Source organism: Indicator indicator, chromosome 5, assembly GCF_027791375.1.
Source record: "Indicator indicator isolate 239-I01 chromosome 5, UM_Iind_1.1, whole genome shotgun sequence".
Lineage (NCBI taxonomy): Eukaryota > Metazoa > Chordata > Aves > Piciformes > Indicatoridae > Indicator > Indicator indicator.
This window is the reverse complement of record NC_072014.1, coordinates 4,229,801-4,250,133: the sequence shown is the minus strand read 5'-3', so window position 1 is coordinate 4,250,133 and position 20,333 is coordinate 4,229,801. Positions and strand designations below refer to the sequence as shown.

General features: G+C 41.4%; 1 protein-coding gene across 2 annotated transcripts in view; it reads right to left on the bottom strand.

The window, feature by feature from the left end:
* Positions 1-19,593, bottom strand: part of GULP1 (GULP PTB domain containing engulfment adaptor 1) — a 134,107-nt gene extending 114,514 nt beyond the window's left edge. For both annotated transcript variants that reach the window (XM_054380943.1, XM_054380942.1), the window contains exon 1: positions 19,490-19,593. The gene's annotated coding sequence lies outside the window, so the exon portion shown is untranslated. The remainder of the gene's footprint in view (positions 1-19,489) is intronic.
* Between the last annotated feature and the right edge of the window lie 740 nt (positions 19,594-20,333).

Below are 20,333 nucleotides of genomic sequence, written 5' to 3'. Positions count from 1 at the left end.
CCCAAGAGCTCTGAACTATGACACTACAAATGATTTTATAACACTTTGAAGTAAGAATTTGGAGACTTTTTAATTGTAAAATTTCTTTTTAGAGTTTTGGGAAGTTTGCTGCTTGGTTTCTTTTGTAGTGTGCAAGATGAATACAAAATTAAGAGAGATCATTCTCTTATGGAAATCATAGAATCACCCAGGTTGGAAGGGACCTCTAAAAGGTCATCTAGTCCAATCCCCCTGCAGTGAGCAGGGATATTCTCAGCATAGAATCATAGAAGAATGAGAAGTACATGCTAAAAAGTTATGATCATGTCAAGGGACAGGGGGGGAGATTATAATATTATTTAAATCTAGTTATCTGTAGGACTTCAAGTCCATACATTCATACCTTCATTAATTTGGAGAACATTGTTCCATACCTCTCCCTCAAAGGAGAGCCAGAAGCCTGTATCAACTCCAGGCACACAGACTGCTATACAGAGTGGGTATGCCCTTTTTTCTTCTCTTTTACATTCCGATTCCTATGATCACTTCCTTCCCAGCTCTAAAGATCACATGTTGGAGAAAACAAAACAAAAAACCGAAAACCTCACTGCCATACAAGTTTCCAACAACTGACTCCTCACAGCCAATTCATTAACAGATTACATTCCTCTGAAACAATGGCAGACAAAAGTGTCTTTCATTTCACAAAAATATCATGCACTTCATAACGACTTCTACAATCCAAGTCACTGAACACAACCCCTTACACTATTGAAGTCAACAGAGTTCTCATTAATGTTAATGCATTCAGAATCTTTGCTTTAATTGGTTAGCCCCAAGGACAGCATTAAGTTGTACTCACAGAGACGAGACTGACTTTATTAAGTGATTGTGACAGCTTTTAAAACTGAGGAAAAGCTGGCAGTACCTTGCAAACTAGATTACACTGGGTTTATGCTTTATCATATTGCATTCCTCTAGCTTATTTTCTTTAGCTCTTCACAATACATTCTGAATAATCCTAGCATTTTGACAAGGATATGATATGAAGTTAAGAAAGCACAGATATCAAACTGACAGAATCACATTTATGACAAATTAATCTCATCTCTTCCTTGTCAATGGAGTATGTGCTCAAGTAGTTCATTACAATGTATATTAAGGAGAAACATTCAAGTTTTGCACAGCATTATGGTTATTATGAATCTCCATTCCAAGGTTTTTCAAGTGTTCCATCCCAGAGTAATTTAGTGGAAATTACTGAGATATAAACAACTTCATAATAGAATTTCCAAGCTAGCAAGACAAATATCTTCCATCATCCTGGAGAGGAATGCTCTTTTAATATAGTTGGTACAAAGTTATCTTTTCATATAGTTGGTACAAAGGAGAATGTGTTAAGTTTTTAAAAGCATGATAGATCACCAAGTTTGGACTCAAACATCATACACGGAATGGTACTGGTGACTTGGGACTGTGAAGACAAGATGCCAGCCCCTACTCCAATTAATTTTCATGTGGTTGAAAACAAGCTGCAAGCCTAACAAGATGCTCACAATCTGCTCAGCTTGCCATAGAAAAACTCTCCAACATTGGGGGATGAAAGAGTGTCTTCTCCTCTCCTTTACAAGCATGTGATACTTAGACAAGGATCTTTAAACCACTACACAGAGCAACTCACTCCTCAGATAGGCACCATTCTGTGCTGAACCCCCAAAACTAGAGGAGAGAAATAAAGACAGGAAAATACAGACAACTGCTAACAGCCAGTTCAGTGACTGATCCCAGAACTGAACTAGTGGCTGTAAAAGAGGGATGTGTAAAGTAGGTACCAACACCTGCCATGTTTGCAATAACAAGTAATTTTTAGGCTTTTCTCTTGAAAAAAGAAAGGGGGAAAAAAAAAAGTTAAAACTAAAAAAGGGGGAAAAAGAACAACCCACAAGCACAGTGGTGCTTAAAAACTCGAAACAGATACTTGCCTCAAAGTTTCCTGTTGAATGGCTTAAATGCCTATGGCAGGCATTCATTCTCCCTTTCTTTCTACACAAATAACAGCTGTCAACACGTCCAGTCTATGTCTTCAGGTACAGCAACCAGATTTGCAAACACTGAAGCAAAACCATGAGAGTCTCACAGCACCTCAGACCTTTTAGAAGTGCAAGTTCCATTACCAAGGCTTCAAGAACTCAGCATACTGCTTATCTGTATGTCAAAATGACCCCATTCAAAGCAAGCTTCAGATGTATTTGTGCAAGTCTGCAAGTTAGTTGCACTTGAACTATATTCACACATCTTTAACATCTGTCCCTACCAGTCAGCACCAAGCACCTGGCTATCCCATGCTCACTGCCTTGGACAGCACAGCTCACAGGGGATGCCAGCTGTCCTGCTGCATCAAAAGCAAAGCTTCACCAGTGAGCCTGTGCTCTTTTAGGATATCCTTGTAACATGCAGTCATGGATTATCACCAGACACTATGTCAAGAGAAGAAACCACAGCAAAGCCACAGGACGTAAACCAACCTTCTACTGCATTCATGCACTCTAGAAAAGTACAGTGTTCACTTTTGGGTCCCTCACTAGAAGAAGGACAATGAGGTGCTGGAGAGAGTCCAGAGAAGGGCAATTAAGCTGGTGAAGGGTCTAGAGAACAGGTCTGGTGAGGAGCATCTGAGGAAACTGGAGGTATTTAGTCAGGGGAAAAGGAAGCTGAGGGGACACCTTCTCGCTCTCTAGAACTACCTGAAGGAAGGTCGTAGTAAGGTGGGTGTAGGTCTCTTCTCCCTAGTAACAAGTGATAGGACAGGAGGAAACAGCCTCAAGTTGCACAAGAGGAGGTCTAGATTGGATATTAGAAGAAACTTCTCCACTGAAAGGGTTCTCAATCACCGGAACAGGCTAATCAGGGAGGTGGCTAAATCCCCACCCCTGGAGTCACAGACTTAGAGAATTGTTTGACTTTATCCTAAGGGTTTTTTTCCAACCAAAATGCTTATACAGTTCCATGATTCTCTGAAAATGCTGCTTTCAAAAACCAAACCTCGGAGGTGAAACAAAATCAGAACCATCCACAGAAAACTGCACCCTATATCCAACCATTACACCAAACTACTTGCTGCCCTCTCCTCCTCCTTTCCCCAACAACATAAAACTGGCAACACTGATGTATGAATCAGGTGTAACTCCTCAGATCACTTTAATTGCTTCCAGGACAATCACATACAAGTACTTGGTAGTTGGTAAAACACAAATACAACTTCATGTATTTCACAGAAGTCAATTTCCAAAGAAATACCTAGGAGAGATGAAGAACAACAATCTTGTGTGAAATTACAGCATTAAAGAGGTCTTGCTTCTACTGCAGTTGCCAATTTTTGTACAATAAATTGAGCAAAAAAGGTAATACTTGAGAAATGCAGCAACATGAGAAATCCTGTAACAGGCAACAGTCACTGTAGCCAGGGCTATAAAAATCCTGCTCAGAAACACATCACATCTTTAGCCATAGAATCATAGAAAGGTCTGGGTTGGAAGGGACCTCCAAAGGTCATCTAGTCCAACCCCCTCTGCAGTCAGCAGGGGCATCCTCAACTAGATCAGGTTGCCAAGAGCCCTGTCAAGCCTCACCTCACTTGGAATCTCTCCAGCGATGGCTCCCCAATCACCTCCCTGGGCAACCTGTTCCAGTGTTCCACTACCTTTGTGGTAAAGAACTTGTTCCTAACATCCAATCTTAATCTACTCTTCTCTAGTTTGAACCATTGCCCCTCATCCTATCACTGCAGGCCTTTGTAAACAGTCTCTCTCCATCCTTCTTGCAGGCCCCCCTCAGATACTGGAAGGCTGCTATTAGGTCTCCCCAGAGCCTTCTCTCTCTAGGCTGAGCAACCCCAGCTCCCTCAGCCTGTTCTCATAGTAGAATTGTTTCAACTCCCTGATCATTTTCATGGTCCTCCTTTGCACCCAATCCATCAGGTCCATGTCTTTCCTATATTGAGGGCTCCAGAGCTGGACATAGTACTCCAGGTGAGGTCTGACCGGAGCAGAGTAAAGTTACAGAATCACCTCTCTGGATCTGCTGGCCACACTTCTTTTGATGCAGCCCAGGCTGCCACTGGCCTTCTAGGCTGCAGGCTCACACTGTCTGCTCTTGTCTAGCTTCTCATCCATTAGTTCCCTCAAGTCCTTTTCCTCAGGGCTGTTTTCTATCACCTATCCCCCAGCCTTTATTGATAGGTAGTTCTCTGTGCTTTTCCCAGACCCATTCTGTTTTAATGGGAAACTTAGGCAGGGAGATTCAAGCAAAGATCACTCTTTGGAAATTGCAAAGAAATGCTTGCAAATGCATGCTTGTGCTTGCAAATGCATGCACATGGATACTTGTGCACTCTCAACTGCCTCACCAAGGCACATGGACAAAAAGGACTGTAACTGAATTCTTAAAAACATCTTTGACTTTGCCTTTAAAAGTAAAATTTCAAAGTAGCAGTTGCAGAATAGCAGCATTTAGGTCACTTGAGAAAGACCATACTCAGAGAATGAAACCAGTATCTCAACTCAATACTGATGTAAACTACAAATTTCTGAGGGGGAGACCACTGGCTGGATAAGGAATTGGCTGGCTGGATGCACTCATGAGTTGCGGTCAACAGTTCACTGTCAAAGTGGAGACCAGTGACAAGTGGCATCCCTCAGGGGTCAGTACTGGGACCAGTGCTCTTTAACATCTTTGTCAGCAGCATGGACAATGGCATTGAGTGCACCCTCATCAAGTTTGCAGATGACACCAAGCTGTGTGGTCTGGTTGACACATTGAAGGGTAGGGATGGCATCCAGAGGGGCTTGGGCAGGCTTGAGAGGCAGGCCCAAGCCAACCTCAGGAAGTTCAACAAAGCCAAGCACAAGGTCCTACACAGCTGGGTCAGGGCAATCCCAAGCACAAATATAGGCTGGGTGATGAGTGGCTTGAGAGCAGTCTCAAGGAGAAGGACTTGGGGCTGTCAGTTGATGAAAAACTCAACATGAACCAGCAATGGTCACTGGCAGCCCAGAAGCCAATCGTATAGTGTGACCAGAAGGACGAGGGAGGGGATTCTGTCCCTCTGCTCTGCTCTTGTGAGACCCCACCTGGAGTAAGAGGGACACAGAATTGCTGGAGATGGTCCAGAGGAGGCCATGAAGATGATCAGAGGGCTAGAGCAACTTCTCTCTTACAGGCTGAGACAGCTGGGACTGTTCACCCTAGAGAAGAGAGAGTGCCAAGGAGACCTAATAGCAGCCTTCCAGGACCTGATGGGGCCTACAAGAAAGCAGGAAAGGGACTTTTTACAAGGACATGTAATAATAAGACAAGAAGGAATGGATTGAAGAGGGCAGATTTAGACTGGATATTAGGAAGAAATTCTTTACATTGGGGTGGTGAGACACTGGAACAGGTTGCCCAGGGAAGCTGTGGATGCCCCTCCCTGGAGGTGTTCAAGGCCAGGTTAGATGAGGTCTTGAGCAACCTGGTCTAGTGGAAGGTGTCCCTGCCCATGGCAGGGAGATTTGAACTACATGATCTTTGAGGTCCCTTCCCATCTAAACCATTCTATTAATCTATGAATAAGTAAAAATACGAAGAAAACCAAAAAAGTTATGTTATGGTCAGGTGAGATGAGAGATGAAAATCAAAATGACTAATTAGCCATTACCTTGAAAACTGAAAGCATAAAGCACTGTTTTAGCTAAGAAAATTGCATGTGAAATTACTTACATGCCTTGTGAAGCTCCAGAAGAACTGAAGAGAAATGCTGTAAGCTGGGAGTGATGGATACATTGAATATTACAGTCTAATTGTGAAGAGAAGTTCCCCATCACTCTACCAAACCTCTCTGCCCCTTTTTCTTCACTTTATGACTGCATACATGCAAGGTCCAATTTGTTTCTTAAACTACTTATGTTGCAATCTTTTAGAAATTCCTCTGCATCCATGATTAAAACAAGAAAATAACAATGTCACCTCTCTATTTCATCCAAGAATATGTCTCTGTTAACTAGATTTTCAGAAGTATATATTGCTGGTCAGAACTCAGTTATATTTTTTTTTTTTAAGTTTAGATTTGTGTGTTTAACCTTCCAGAAATTATTCTTTATTATACCCAGACTCTGACTTCTTAAGGAAAGCACAAGGACTATTAATACTACCAATGTTTTTAAACTTTATTCAAATCAGAAGCAACAAGATGAGAGCATAATTACTGTAGGAATCCAAATATTCTTCTCCTTTGTAGCTCCTTCAAAGGAGAATATTGCTGAACCTGCCAGTACAAGAATTCTTTACAGGCACTAAAACCTCAACATGCTGCCACTGAAACCTGAATGGCTTTAAGACCCAAACTAGATCCTACAAAGGTTAGTAGGTATTAACTTTTCAAATGTCATTGGAATCAAGCCAGTGGGAAACAAAATGCATTTTGCAGTCTTTTCAATTACAATACACCTACACAACCAAACAGCAGTATTTAATGAGCAGCCAAAAGGAAAAGTGAGATTTCAAAGGGACCTTAAAACTAGAACATATGAACCAAGGCCTAAATTCCCTTCAAACTCTATGGAGTTGTTAACCCACCCCTATCCCCCCTTCTCATGGGGAAAAAAAATGAAGAACTCAGAACTAATAAGCTAAATAATTCTGTTCTTTCCATTTTTTTGGCCAAAGTAATACTGGAGCTAAAATTGGCATAACAAAGGAAGATAGATAGCTGCTTGTTAATACTGGGGGAAGCTGCTTCCTCTCCTGTAATGCACTAAGCATTTATGAAATGATTCAACAAAGGATGTAGCATTCACTGACATTAGGCAAAGTTTCTAAGTACTCCTATGAGATGATTAACATTCCATCTTGTAGATGCAGAATTGAAACAGAGACACAATACATTGCCTCTCAAGAGCCCTGAAAGGATTGACAGCTCGTAGTAAACATCAGGACTTCCAAATTTCACATTCCTGTTTAAGGATTTCTCTGCACTGATTTTTTTTTTTTTTTTTTCAGTTATTCAGCACATGCTAATGGAGATATTTTCCTGACCTTTTGTTGTTGTTGTTTTGCTTGTTTGTTTGTTTTAGAGCAAACTTAGACAGTTCCTCTTTAATTTCCAGTTACTATAACATTACTGCAGAACCAGACTATAGCTTTTCAAACAGATCATCTCACTCCTGTTTCATTAACTGACAACTCACTAGAAGCTTCAAAGTATAAAGGGAAAAGAAAAGTGGAACTACTAATAGGACAGTGTGTCCATTAATCTTATGGCCTCATTCCTCACCTTGTGACCAATGACACAGTTAGGATGAACAAAGAGGGACTGATGACACCTCTACCTGTTCCCTCTCTGCCCCAAGGATGGATTACTGTGCCCGTGGTGATACTGTCAATGACTGAATTGCTACAAACTCGAGTCACTCACCATGGATTCCACTGAAGCCCCACATTAAGATCATTCTCCTCACTAGGTTTCTGGGATCTTTCATAGCAGTAGGAATTCTGACTTGCAAATTCTCCTAAGATGGCCAACCAAGCTTAATGAATTCTTTTGATATTGAGGGCATCTCATATTCCTACCTGTTGCTCCATGAACATAGGATAGTTCACCTGCCCAAGTTCTTTACCAAGTAATACTTTCATTAAAAAAAAAAAAAAAAAAAAAATCCAAGCAGTTTCCCCTCCAACTGCCTGGAATAAAAAGAGGAGCAATTCACCACCACACCTTGAACTCTGCTCAGTTATCCAACTCAGGAAATAACCATATATTTACCATATTTTTTTCCAAGTTATTTGTTGATGTTCGCATTCAGCATTGTGAAACTTTGAGGTAACTGTGGTTTTATTGCTGTTTCGTGACACCAAGGAGATAGCTTGTCTTCACATACTCTGTCACTGTATTACTTGAAACGTCATCAGTCTTAAGATTTTTGCAGGTCTGACCTAAACGTGTGGTACAAATACACATCTATACTCTTACTCAGCTTCCTGTCAAAAAGATGTTATTTACTTTTGTGGCTCTTATTTTTCCCTTTTTTGGTTAAAGCAAGAAAGAACAAAGGTGCATATAAAAAAAAACCAGTAAATCTGTCCTGTGCATCCTCCCTCGGCTGCTTTGAATGAGATATATATTTTTCGCCTCAATTCTCACCCAGGTATCACAGAATGTTAGGGTTTAGAAGGGACCTCAAAAGACCATCCAGTCCAACCCCCCTGCCAGAGCAGGATCACCTAGAGCAGATCACACAGGAATGCATCCCGGAATGTCTTGAATACCTCCAAAGAAGGAGACTCCAGAGCCGTCCTGGGCAGCCTGTTCCAGGGCTCCGTCATCCTCACAGTGAAAAACTTTTCCTCCTGTTTCCATGGAACTTCCTACGCCTCAACTTCCACCCACTGCCACTTGTCCTGTCATTGGGCATCATCCTAATTCACATTAACTTGGTTTTGAGTTGGGGTTTTTTGTGTTTTTTCCTGTTGGATCTTTACACATCTGCATTCCTTCACTCTGTCCACTGAAGAAATTCACTCACATGAAAATCTTTGCTTTGCTCAGGGTGATGAACAACCTCACTTGTGATATTTACATTTATTAATTTGCCTGTTTTCTGGACACTCTACTACAATATGTTGAGTAAAATTATACAAATTGATAGTCCACTGCATTAGAAGGTCTGCACTTTTCATCCTAAAGTCAAAATCTTGTCATACCCATACAAAGAATCACCCTTGGATACTTCTGACTGATCTGTATGGCATCAGTTCTACATCAGTACCTTTTCCTGTCTTAAAAAAAAAAAAAAAAAATCAGTAGCCAGACTGCACAGAATTTCACTGCTGAGAAACAGGAAGCTGCTATCAGACACTGCTGATTCCCCCCTGTTGGAAAAGTCAATTTTGAGAACTATTTTTATTCAACAGACTGCTACCCACCAGAGATCTGTGCGTCTTGCTCTTCAACAAGAGTTAATAAGCTGCATTTCTGCTGCTGAAAAGGTATGTACCCAGGAGCATCACAATTTGAACACAAAATACCACTGTGAAGGCCAAAATGCTCTTTGCTATCCACCACTAAGCTCTATGGTAGATTTTAGGGCAGTCCAAGCTGGGTCACAATACAACCTTGTGGTACTGCCAAGGAGGAAGTCAGTTTTATCGTGTTATCATTTTCATCAGTTCATAGAATCATAGAATAGTCTGGGACAGAAGGGACCTCCAAAGGGCATCTACCCCAACCCCCTCTGCAGTAAGCAGGGACATCCTCAACTAGATCAGGTTACCCAGAGCCCTCTTGTGCCTCAACTTGAGTATTTCCAGGGATGGGGTCCCAACCACCTCCCTGGGCAACCCGTTGGGAGCATTTTTAGGAGCAATGCGATCCACAACTCCCCAAACTGAAGAATAAAGAAAGAGAAACTTGCCTTTAACTATTGAACAAATTACCACTTTCACTCAAGGTTAGAAGGCTTTTATCTTGCAATTGTCTTGAAGCCATGTTAACTTCATAGATAAATTGCAGTAAATCATTTCTCTAAGATGAATGGCAATGGAGTTACAAGAAAAATCACCTAACTTAGAGATCTGGTCTTAAATATCCACAGAGCTACCACCATCACAGTATTTAACAGCTTCTTAGTAAGGACTCACCAACTTCATAGGTCAAAATAGCTTTTGATAGATAAGACAGCAAAGAAAGCGATCAACGTTAAGAACACATTTCTCCCACCATTCAGCAGTAAAGGATAGAACATACTTGAAATATTTAAACATATTTAAAAGCAACTACAATAAAAAGCATGGAAACAGGTGCTGGGAACCAAGCACCTGGAAACACTACAAGGGCTGGTAGTGATAGGACAAGAAAGAATGGATTGAAGCTCGAGGAAGGCAGATTTAGACTGGACATCAGGTAGAAACTCTTTACAGTGAGGGTGGTGAGACACTGAAACAGGTTGCCCAGGGAAGCTGTGGATGCTCCCTCCCTGAAGGTGTTCAAGGATGAGGCCTTGAGCAGCCTGGTCTAGTGGAAGGTGTCCCTGCCCATGGCTGGTGGGGGGTTGAAATTAGATGATCTTTAAGGTCCCTTCCAACGCAAACCATTCTGTGATTCTATGCTGTGCCTGGAGAGACACTCACAAACTGAAAGAGAGGTGTAGAAGAACATTTAGATGCAAGTTCTAGTTGTGAACAACTCAGCAGAGGGGAGGACTGAAGAGAGTCTTGAGGTTGGCTGTTTGACATGAACGTTCCTGTTCAAGAAGCTGTTGAAACATTCTGTGAATAACAATTCACAAAATACACAGTGCCTCAGTGAGAAAAAAATTGCAAAGCACTGAGCCAAGTCATTTATTCAAAGGTAAGAGTACTCTCCATAGATAGCCCACAGTAACCCAGCACCCAGCCCTTTGGGCTGTCATCTCAGCCCAGAGCTGCTGACACAACCAGTGCTGAAGGCATCAGGGCAGTCAAGCGTATGTGGCTTCTTAAGAGTCTTACATATTAATGTCCTGAGTAAGGCAGAGTAAACACATGATAATGGACATGCCTGAGAGTTACTTTCATGGCAGTAACTCTGCAAAAATGATTAAATTCATCCAAGAAAATAAAATATTCTTCAAGAGGGATGAAGGCAGCATGTTGAAGAGAAACTGTGAGAGAATCCCTACTTACACCATCGAATCATAGAATTGTCAGGGTTGGAAGGGACCTCAAGGATCATCTAGTTCCAGCCCCACAGCCATGGGCAGGGACACTTCACACTACATCATAGCCACATCCAGCCTGGCCTTAAAAACCTTCAGGGATGAGGCTTCCACCACCTCCCTGGGCAACCTCTTCCAGTGTCTCACCACCCTCTTGGTGAAGAATTTCTTCCTAACATCCAATCAGAATCTAACCATTTCTAGTTTTGCTCCATTCCCCCTAGTTCTATCACTACCTGATACACTAAAAAGTCCCTCCCCAGCTTCCTTGTAGGCTCCTTTCAGATATTGGAAGGCCACAAGAAGGTCTCCTTGGAGCCTTCTCTTCTCCAGACTGAACAGCCCCAACTCTCTCAGTCTGTGTCCAGAGGAGAGGAGCTCCAGCCCTCTGATCACCCTTGCAGCCCTTCTCTGGGCACATTCCAGCACATCCAGATCCTTCCTGTAATAAGGGCCACCATGTAACCATCAACCCCAGATCAACAAAAAATAAATTATTTAAAACAGGGGAAGGCAATCCTCCTATTTCTCTTCTAAGTTCCTTTACAAATGCTTTCATCATTTTAGGTGCTACAAACTTCAGAGAAGGACTTAAGAGATTCATAGAATAGTTAGGGTTGGAAGTGACCTTAAAGATAACTTGAATTATTTTTTTTACCTTCGTTTTCTTAAATTCCCCAGTAATAAAAACGGTTAATACAGTGGGTCTTTGTTTTCTGTTATTCTACATGATTGAAGCATGACCTGTTTGGCTATTCAGGTCTGAATTTCTTTCTTTTGTTATAAATAGACCAAAATTTAAGTATTTTCATCTATTCAGAGTAGATTTGGCGTTAATCTAGCAAGATTCAGACTTTTTCTTTGTTTGGATTTTTATTTTCCATCTCAAATTCCACAGTCACTTGAAAAAACAAAATGAAAATCCCAGGTGGTTTATATTGTATACATGCCTAGGGAGCCAAATAGGTACATTTTGATTAATGGCTAAATCATTTATCAAGTTTTCAAGCTGTCAAAGTAGAGACTTAAATAAAGGCCCTCAAAATGTTATGAATGAGGCTGTCATTTAGAGTCTAGACCCTGTTTAGGTGAAGCATGACATCTTTGCTCACAAATATTTCTAAGTCTGTTGGTCTTTGTACTTTCATTCCAAGAGTCAAAGTGTCCCTAATTACCAGAAAAGTTAACAAAAGTAGGAATTAAGTTTACAGAAGTGTGGAAATATCAGTTCTAATACACTTTGGACCTTGAATACACTTTGGATAGCTCCAGTCTTTCCCCTTCTGTGGTACAACACAAAGGTGAGGATGAAAAGGAAGCAGCAACTTATTACAAAAGGGAAGTAATGCAGTTGGAGGGCAGTGCAGTGCAAAGCACTTCAGTGTTTTTATATTTCTTTATATTATTATTATTCACCTTTTTAAATTTAGTTAGAATACTTCTGTCTGTAAAAGGCCAGAATCAAACAGCCTCATAACTTAAATAAACATGATAAACAAATCTGTTAATTTTCCAGTTCCGGAACTGAATGGCAGGCAGTGATTTATAAGTATAAATTCAAATACATAAACAGTAAGAAAATAAATACAACATGAACTGCAATGCAGAACCTTGAATCTTGAGTATTAAATTGAGATATGAAATGTAATTCTTCTCCTATCTCAAGAACAGTAAAAAAAAAAAAAACCCAAAAAAAAAAAAAAACCACCCAACTGCAGTTATCATTTCACTCCAAGAGGATATAAAAAAAAAAAATTAATTCAAAACCCTTCCTAGTTGTTAGAGGGGAGAGATCTTGAAAATTCATTCCAAAATCAAAATAAGAAGTGGCAACAGATTGCCTTAGGAAGTTTTGGAGGAAGTGTTTTTTCAATTTCACATATCAGGTAACAGGTATCAGATTGAAAAAAACCCCACCACCAAATTGCCTAATAAATAACTATCTGCTCAGCAAAGCCACTGAGCTGCTTTACACAGATGGATTGACTGGCTGTTAATGCAATGCTTTCCCATGACTCTAAAGTATGGGAAGAACAGACCTGCATTTAAAAAAACAGGACTGGGAATTAGATAGAGGAGGGATGTGTAACATCTGTCTGCATCCCTGCTACAAAAATTAAAGATACTCCAGAGCTGTCTCACCAAACCCTTTGAGTTCACTTCTTCTGCTACTTGGATTCATCTCTTTACTCACCATGAAAAGCAAACCTCCGTAAATACAGACTCTCATGGCAATCACACCTTCCTAATAAAGCCAGATGTCATGTTGTCTGTAGGTAAGAAATGAAGCCAGTAGTCTTGAGGAGGAATTTCAATACCAGAAGACAACACTGAGAAGGGATCTTATCAATACCTAAAGGTTGGGTGTCAAGAGGATGTGATCAGACCCTTTTTAGTGGTGCCCACTGATAGGACAACGGGCAATGGCACAAACTGGAACACAGGAAGTTCCACCTAAACATAAGGAAAAACTTCTTTCCTGTGAAGGTGCTGGAGCCCTGCAGCAGGCTGCCCAGATTGGTTGTAGAGTCTCCTTCTCTGGAGAGATTGCAAACCCACCTGGATATTGTGATCCTGGGCAACCTGCTGTGGGTGACCTTGCTGTAGCAGGGGAGTTTGGACTAATGATCTCCAGAGGTCACTTCCAACCTCCAAACTGAGTAAGCATTTAGACAGAAAGACAAATTAGAGGCATGGAGAGGTCTTCCAAATGCTGCTCAAGCAACACGTGTGGTTTGGGTGGGCCAACTGGGAAGAAACACAAATGCAAGAACAAACACCTTGATTTTTTTTTTGTTTGCCTTTTTAAACATAGGCTGTTGATAGCATTTCTGGAAACCACTTAAGACACACTTATCTCCACCTTTCAAGCTGGAGGATGATTGAGTGACAGAACATTTCATTCCTTGTGCCATGCAGAAAGTCAGAAAGGCTTTTCTGTTAGACTGCAGGACATTGCAAAGACTGGAGCACTGATGAAGCAGGGCATCCAACAACTTCATCAGCTGCATCAAGCAGGTTCCCTGGCTGCTGACACTTCTGAATCACTGCTGACACTTCTGAATGACAGAGCAGATCTTGGTAATGATGAACATCTTTTGCTTTGCTGGCAAGGCCTCAGTTCTTATGGTTATTTAAATCAACAGGGATAAAGCAGCTACAATTACATGTCTCAAACATACCTTAAACTAAAAGGTAATTAGAGCCAGACCTCGCAGTGGCTTTTGGCAGAATGTGTAATGAACCCATTTATTTTAATAACACTGCAAAAAGTTTGAGATAATAATGTTTTAAAAAGATGTAACTGCTTGACTTTCAGAGATGCCAAAGCCTACTGCTCACCTAAAAATAAAAATAATGCAACCTAGATGCAGATTTTAAAAATTATAATTGCCTATAAAGAAGAACTTAATTAGAAATGTAGCAGAATCTTCACCACCTGCAAACTTGCAGAACTTTTAATTGCCCTCTAACAAGGAGTGACCCTCTCCCAAATGGTAGGATGCCTGTAATATAGGTGATTGTAAGAAGCTCAAGGTAATACATTGAAACTGACCTGAAAGAAATTTCACATTTTGAATCATTTGGCTTCAGGCTTGACTGGCTTCTTGCCAGTACACAGGCAGTAAAGGAAACCAAGAAAAGAGCAGTGACAAAACCAGTCTCACTGTTTGGAAGGTGAGGCAGAGATAGACAGGAGGTATAGTGGCAGCTTGGCAGAAGTAGTGAAGGAGAGAAATGGAGCTTTAAATAAGCAGAACCTAGTTGGCAATACTGAGCACATAGACTTTTACTAGTACACTGAAACTTTTTATAGCTCCTAAAGAAGGAACCCACTTTTTGAGTCAAAAAAATCAACACACACAACCCAAAAAACAAAACCCAAAGAGGCAAACACTCTGCCATTAAAGCTGGATTTCACTGCTTTTCTTGTGGGCTGAAAGATCAATAGGAAGAATTTTTGAAGTCCAAATTGCTTACATGATCCACCCTTCTGTAAAGCAGGGGCATCCTCAACTAGATCATGTTGCCCAGAGCTCTGTTGAGCCTTTCTTTGAATATTTCCAGGGACGGAGCCAAAACCACCTCCCTGGGCAACCTGTTCCAGTGTCCCACCACCCTCATAGTAAAGAATCTATTCCTTACATCCAATCTAAATCTGCTCTTTTCTAGTTTGAAGCCACTGCCCCTTGTCCTATCTCTGCAGGCCTTTGTAAACAGTCTCTCTCCATCCTTCTTGTAGGCTCCCTTCAAGTATTGGAAGATTGCTATTAGGTCTTCCTGGAGTCTTTTCCAGGCTGAACATCCTCAGCTCCCTCAGCCTGTCCTCACAGCACAGATGCTCCAACCCCCTGATCATCTGACAGGCAACCCTCTCAAGAGAGATGGGCGAGGGGAAAATAAACAACCACCTCTGTGTTGAAGCCTTCTCCTACCATGTGCCAACATGAATAAGGGCTTGACAACAAGCATTATGAAGTGGAAGAAGTGCAGAACTGTCTCTGCCAACTTCCACACCAGCCACACACAGCTTGAAGTGTGGCACTGAACTGGAAACCACAGCATTATTGTACATAGGAAATCTTTCAGTAAGTACTAATCTTTTTTTGGGTGAAGTGACAATCACCTTTCAGTGCATAAATAGGCTCAGTCAAAAGAGAAAACACACAAATTCAATTCATTTATTCTCAGTCTCTTGCCTCTATGCAGCATTCTGAGACACCAGCTGAGCTCGACAAAACCATTTAGGTGCTAACGCTGAGACTAATTCCCTGTATCTTATCAAAATTGTTTTAAGTAACTGAACACAGCTCGGCACTAAACTGACAAGAAAGGCAAAACGTCAGCAAACGCAAAAGTCAGAGTTCATTAGCTTGCTCTAACCACACGAAGACATTTTTATTATGCTCATTTATTTGAGCAGGCCATTGGAACATAAATCTATAGACAGTCCCCATCTCTGGGGGTTTTTAAGAGTTTTGTAGACATAGTGCTTAGGGATATGGTTTAAGTCAAGGACTCGTCAGTGTTAGGTTAATGATTGGACTTGATGATCTTAAAGGTCTTTTCCAATTTGGCAATTCTGTGATTCTGTGACAGAGTCTGGGCAAACAAACATTATGGTAACTTTGATGGAACAAGGCTTACCCAATGAAATGTTAAATGGCAATTCTACATTAAGTGCAACTGCTTTCTTAATCTTCCTTGAGATTTAAATTTCACAAGCCTACTGCAAAACAGCACACAAGGGGCATTATGAGTCCCACTGGCCCCTCCTGCAGGTCTCTAAAGAGGGCTTAAACACTCATTTATGGTACTACCCTCTTGGACTTCAAGTATCTCAAACTCCACTTCAGGGTATTAGGCCAACTGCTGTTTAAAGTCTGTGTAAATTAGCTGAATCATGAACCTCCACTGGAAAAATCTGCCTTATAGATCATGTCCTTAGGGAATCAAACGTTGCAATGACAATTTACCACTGAGCTAATCACAGATCAGAAAATGAAGTCAAAATTAACTAAAGCAGAGGCACTGAAAAAACCCCACAACACACCACAACAATCAATAGTGTTATCCAGCCGAACCAGGGCATGCATGCTATAAGCTCCTACCATTTACTACTGCAGTACATTACTGCTGCAGGAAAATAAATTCTAAGCCTCTGCAAAGTAACAGAGGGAAGTTGAAACACTCTTTGGGCTTCACTATAGTGAAATACACATTTTGGAGCTCTTAGATTCCATTACTAGTCCACACATGGTTTTTGAAGATGTCAGTGATTAAGCTGGGCCCTAAAGATTTCTGTGTGAGAGTCTAAACCTTTCCCATGTAATAACTGCTGTAACTTTGCAACACTACATTTCACAGTACCATAGTATCACAGTACATTAGAGGTTGGAAGGAACCTCCAGAGATCAACAAGCCCAACCCCCCTGCCAAAGCAGGATCACCCAGGCTAGTCTGCACAGGAATGCATCCAGGCAGGTTTTCCATGTGTCCAGAGAAGGAGACTCCACAACCTATCTGGGCAGCCTGTTCCCGTACTCCTCATTGTAAAGATGTTTCTCCTCACATTGAGGTGAAATCTTCTATGTTCAAGCTTGTACCTGTTATTTCCTGTCTTATTACTGTGCACCACCAAAAAGAGCTTGGCCCCCTCCACTTGACACCTACCCCTCAGATATTGATGGACATGGATCAGATCCCCTCTCAGTCTTCTCCAGACTAAACAGGCCCAGGGCTCTCAGTCTCTCTTCATTGGGGAGATGCTCATTTCCCCTGATCATCCTCCTGGCTCTCTGTTGGATTCTCTCCAGCAGCTCCCTGTCTCTCTTGAACTTTACTAAGTGATGGACACTACAACCACATGCACCTTTAAAAGCCCAAGGATGCAATGTTCTTAAAATGAAGGCCTTTGCACAAAAAACCCAGCTTTGTCTTTAAAGTCTAGAATCCAAATACTACATAAGCCCTGCTTCAAATCAGCAAAAGAATTTATACCTAAGCATCTTAAATAAATCTGTTTCAAGTAAGTCTGTATCTACAAAATGATTGTGTTTTGGACTGGGTAATGAGTCCTAGCACCATTTTTGCCAGTGGGTCTGGCTTTGTCCCACCCTGTGGAAGGAGAGATCCATTAGGTAGTCTTTTTCAAGTGCAGAGATAAAAGGAGAATCCAGTATGTACATGGGAGAGATTTTTGAGTTGCTGTTGTCAGAAAGAATTAATTTGTCTCCTCCCATTTGTTCCCAGGCTACAAGACCCTTTTGCAACTGGCAAGCTTTGATTTTTCCTTTTGCTCCCTTCCGCACCACGAGAAATACCTTTCAACAGGGAATTGCCCAAGCAGTGAGTCAGAGAAAGCAACCTCAGAATTTGTACACCTGTTGGTTTCCATCAGAAAGAAAGTCAAGAACAACAGACTTTCATCCCAACCACCCCAGAAATGAGAACCACAGGACCTGTTTGAGACAGAGCTGGGAAGTAACAGTCATCATCATAAACTGCCTTCCTGAAAACCAGCAGCAACTGAAGTGATCCCTGCTCATCTGACAAGAAAATGTCACAGCAATAATTCAAAATCCAAGGAACTTTTACTTGAAATGTAGTATTTGCATGCCACAGATGTTTGAGGCATCAAGAAACACCAAGGAGATCAGAAGAGAACAGTACACCAGTGACCTGGTTTTCAGAAGTAATGGAATCACATGAGCACTTTGAAGAGACTCCAATATCATAGCAAGAGTCATCTTGGTGCCAGATTAAAGACAACCTTTGGGAAAGCCAGCCCCATCTGCCTTTAGCTCTGTACTTTCTCCAAGGTATTTCAATGGATTTGAGGATTTAATAATGAAATGAAGTGAGAACTTGCTCCAAAGCACATGGCTGCAACTCAAATAAGCAAGGCAAGACACAGTTTTTGCTAACCACTAGATTGCTAAGTAACGCTTTTCTTCACCTCAAGACAATAAAACATTGCTCTACAGTTTTAGCTGACCTTCCTTTCACTGAGCTAAACAAAACATTCAATTTTCCAGAGGTTCTTAGTTCTCTGCCCACACTTAGAAAACATTTAGAATCATAGAATTGTTAGGGTTGGAAGGGACCTCAAGGATCGTCTAGTTCCAACCCCACTGCCATGGGCAGGGACACTTTACACTAGATCAGGCTGGCCAGAGCCACATCTGGCCTGGCCTTAAACACCTCCAGGGATGAGGCTTCTACCACCTCCCTGGGCAACCTGTTCCAGTGCCTCACCACCCTCATGGTGAAAAACTTCCTCATTACATCCAAGCTGAATCTACCCATTTCTAGTTTTGCTCCCTTCCCCCTAGTCCTATCACTACCTGACACCCTAAAAAGTCCCTCCCCAGCTTTCTTGTAGGCTCCCTTCAGATACTGGAAGACCACAATAAGCTCTCCTCAGACCATTCTCTTCTCCAGACTGAATAGCCCCAACTCTTTCAGTCTGTCCTCACAGGAGAGGAGCTCCAGCCCTCTGACCATGCTCACGGCCCTTCTCTGGACACCTTTCAGCACATCCAGATCTTTCTTGTACTAGGGACTCCAAAACTGGAGCCAGTACTCCAGGTGTGGTCTCACCAGAGTGGAGTAGAGGTGGAGAATCACCTCCCTTGACCTGCTGGCTATGTTTCTCTTGATGCAGCCCATTACTTCATGTCTTTGATAAGTATTTCACAATCATTTCCATAAATAAACTCTTAGCCACAACATTCTACATCCCCCAATAAATCAATGGAAACTCACAGCTGCTGCCTTGCCTTTATCCAGACAAGTCTTTCTCTCCTGACCGAAACAAGGACACTGCAGCTTCAGTGGACTGTGGCAGGGTTTGCAGTTTAGGCACTGAGTTATCAGTTGTGGGAGGGGCATTAAAAAGGTTTAAAAACAGGAGGAAAAGCCAATTTGTAATAGTCGTGCCAACAAGCATTATTCCCGCCCTCAACAACAGGGGTACTGAAACACAGTTCCTTAGATTATTAGGGCTTTGGGTCAACAACTTGGTCCTGCCACACGCTCTCAGTATCTGACTTCATGTCAAGGGTACTGTTTAACAAGGAAAATGGACAGAAGCACCTCTCTGACCCACAGAGTCTTTGCCTTTTGTCTTTGTGGCAAGCACTTCACATGGAAAAGAACATAAACCCCCAAATTAGATCATTATAGCCTTAAAAAAAAAATCACCAAGAAAAAAACTCAATCAAATACTTGCATAATCCTTTTCTGTAAAGTAGTCGATAGCAACAATTAAAACATCTTACCCTTCTGCATTCAAATCTCTCACCAAAGTCAAAAGCAGACACTGGTTCTCAAGTGGAACAGTTCACTCGTTTGTCAACATTTTTGAGCCTTTGTTACTGCTGCTTTATAGTTTTCTCAGGTGCTAGAATAAAAAGAAACGATGACATATTAGTTGTGAAGCAGGGTCATTATTACAACATAGAAATTACATCCTCATTTTAAGAGATTTAGTGCAAAACAGCTTAATGGAAAAGTGTGTCACACAATTTAATAGAATTCTGCTGGAAAGGTCCAAATCAGAGCAAAATGCTGGGAGAAACAGAACTCTGTTTTCAACTAGGAATTTTGATTCAAGTATTTTTCCATCTTTTCCCTATCCAAAGTTGCTCTACACTGACAAAAGAACAATTTAACCCAGAGAACAGTGGCCTGAGCACTTCCTGATTCCACTAAACATGAGATGCACAAGGCTTGCAGCATTAAACCAAAATCCCATTCCTTTAAAGGACAACTGCTGCACTGTAACATTACAATTCCACTTGTTATTCTGCCCAACCTAATGTGTCAATTTCAGTAATTATGTAATGCATCATCCTCACCTATTTCACTTCCTCCTATCACGCCTTCATAGGAATACCAAGGTAATAAATGCTGAAGGTCACTGTATAAAAGAGATCATGTTCTGGAGTTACAACATACAAAGATTTCTTTTTTTTTTTTCCCCTTGATCTAATGTGAAATGTATCCCATACCATTTCATCATCATGACAGCATGAAATGCAACAAGTGAGTGCTACATTCTCACGCTGGGGCTCTATTTCTTACATTTTTCTTCAACAAAATAAATGCACAAGGTAGAGCAAA